Source organism: Silene latifolia, chromosome 11, assembly GCF_048544455.1.
Source record: "Silene latifolia isolate original U9 population chromosome 11, ASM4854445v1, whole genome shotgun sequence".
NCBI classification, from domain to species: domain Eukaryota; kingdom Viridiplantae; phylum Streptophyta; class Magnoliopsida; order Caryophyllales; family Caryophyllaceae; genus Silene; species Silene latifolia.
The window spans coordinates 115,700,149-115,703,338 of NC_133536.1; positions in this window are offsets into that span (position 1 = coordinate 115,700,149).

Here is a 3,190-nt window from a genome sequence, read left to right on the forward strand (position 1 = left end):
TTACTCGCATTTCCTGTACCCCTCCAAACTCAAGACCATCTTATTATAATCTTCCTCATTCGTACCTACCCGACCACCACCACCACCACCATAAAACCACCGCAGCTCCGACCTCTGTTACCCACCCGACCACCACCACCATAATCACCTTAAACCTCTGTTGCCGGCGGTCCGCGCACACATCCCCTCTTCCGTGTTCTTTTTTTTTTCTTTTTGACTCGTCTCGAGAGACAGGTGGCCGCACCACCACAGAAGGAAAGTCGTTCTTGTTCATAATCAACTCGATTTGATTCGATCTGATCATTATTGCATTTGAATTTATTAAATCTCCTTATTTTTTCGTAGATCTATGATTTAAACCCCAAAGTCTTAACAAAAATGAGTAGATCTGAGATTATTATGTGCGAAGAAAGGTTGTGTTTATGGAGGTGGTCGGCTGATTTGGTTATGGGCCAAAGAAATGTTGTGTATGGAGGTGGTCGACCGATTTGGTTATAAGTAGATCTGAGATGATTAATCACAAAAATGACCCATTCGACAAATTTGAGTGAACTAGTGGTGAAGGCAATGGCTGGTGTTGTCATGGTGGTGGGGACTGAGGAGTGGTGGTGATGTGGAGGATATGAGATGGTCGGGTTCGTGGTGGTTGCGGATACACAAGGTATTAATACCTTGTGGTGAGTGGCAGTGTTCTAATTAAAGGAATGTATGCATACATGAGGGAAACCAAACTGTAATAGGCCAGGTCAAGTAAAAGTGACCAGGGGAATAGCGGCGAGAGGGCTTAAGAACCTGCATAAACAAACTTTCTGGAATCATTCTGATTTTTAAGGATTAGAAATATATGTAATCTAATTGGACCGAAAATGTCAATTTGATACTTCCATACCTTACAACAATCCTCCATAATCCCAAAACCCCAACAATGACCGGAAATATGGACGCAAACATTATTGATCCTTGGATCGCCTTCATTGTTTCCCTGAACCTCTGGAATGCAACCAGTACGCCAAGATCTCATTCATGTAAGGTAACTACGGCCTAGAGTAAACGGGCCAATATTTAGAAGAAGATGAACCTCATAAGGGTCAATGATGTAGCCGAAGTGATTAGTATAAATTATGGAGATGGTTGGAATGATAAATGCATATGAACCTCCAACCACTATTGATACCTTATGGTGAGTGGCAGTATTGTCGAGGTGGTGGTGAGTGGCAGTGTTGTCGTGTTAGTTAAGGGCAGCGGTGGTGGCAGTGGTGGTGGTGGGGAAGTGGTGGTGGTGGCAGTGGTTGTGGTGGAGGCTATGGTGATGGTGGTGGAAGTGGAGACACAAAATACCACCCCAGATACACACGGTATTGATACGGGATACACTTGGTATTGATACTAGATACATGTGTATCTCGTATTAATACCATGTGTATCTAGAGGTACAAATTTGTGTATCTGGAAGTATTATACTCTGTATCTGAATATCTGGATTTATCTACTTGTGGATGTGAGTTTGATAAGATGTATATCTGGCTTTAATGACATGTGTATCCGCAAAAAATATAAAATATATCTGAAAAAAAATGTATATGAAAAAAAAAGTGTAAAATATATATATATATATATATATATATATATATATATATATATATATATATATATATATATATATATATATATAGAGAGAGAGAGAGAGAGAGAGGCAAGATCCGGTGAGTTTGCCACTTTTCGTGAGTTACCCCCGCGTATATATACAATTGACCTAACAAAACCAATTGATCAAAAAAATTCATAGATCAAAAAAATAACACGTATCTCTCTCTCCGTCTTTCTCCCCTTCTCTCTCTCTCTCTCTATCGCTCTCTCTACTTTCTTACCAAAAATACCAGCTACATACTATGTTAAGATCAAACATCGCACAAAAAATCGTCCAAGTTGATCAAAAAATCCATCGATTCTTCGTATTTTTTTTGCAAATACACAAATTTACACAAAATTCATTCACTATTTCGATTAATTCAATTGAAACTATCAATATTTTCTTCAATTAATACTCAAATTTCCGAAAACCCTAACTGTTGAAATCGAAACGAAGGTATGAATATTTCTTATTTAATACTCGAATTACTGCAGTATTTGAATTAAATAACGAATTCTAATATGATTTATGTGTGTTTTTTGTAATCAAAACGAAGGTATGAATTTCATTTACGATTTCATAGCTAAAAATCGAATAACATCAGTGATTTTCGTAGCTATTGGAATCAAATAATTGTATGTGTTCTGATTCTACTCCGTTAGTATGCTTGTTTATCATACCGTTGACATTTGATTGATGATTTATTATCATAATCCTGAAAAATTGTTGGTAATCTAGATTAGCACATCAACTATTTGTTAAAATGTCTAGTTGAATTTAGAAACCCAGTTATTGTAATGAAGAAACGTGGTTATTTAATAGTTATTCAAATTCAGAAACTCAGTTATTGTAATGTAGAAACTCGGTTATTTTAATGTACAAACTTAGTTATTGTAACGTACTAACTCTGATATTTGTAGTTATTGTAATGTAAAAACTCGATTATTGTACTGTAGAAATCTGGTATTTGTAGTTATTGTAATGTAGAAACTCAATTATTGTAATGAATAAATTGTGTTATTGTAAAACCGAAAAATATTCAAATTTCTTGTTCACTCGTTAATTGTTTAAAGTTAGTTATAGTTATTTTATAATCCAGTTGTTGTAATATATTTACCGAGTTATTCTATATGATGTTCTTACAAAATGCAGTTGTCGTAACATTACATCTCGATTATTTTATTACTTTAACTCAATTATTGTATTATTAAAACACAATTATTGTATCTTCGAGTTACTTTTTGGATGTATATAATGTTCAATGAAATAATTCATTATTTTTGGTGATTTACAGGTTGAATCACGATGAACACGGACAGTAGACGTTCAATGGAATAATTGATGTATATACTTGGTGATTTAATACTCCCTCCATATCACACAAATGGTAACGTGGTAAAAAATGGGGTTTTTAAGAAAAGAGGGTAAAAGAAAGGGTAAAGAGGGAAGAAAATAGGTGGGCTATGTAATTGTGGGTTTCATTGTTAGTTGGTAGGTGGGGTATATAGTGGCATTTTATGTAAATATCAAATGGATATAAGATAATTTAGTAATGTTGTG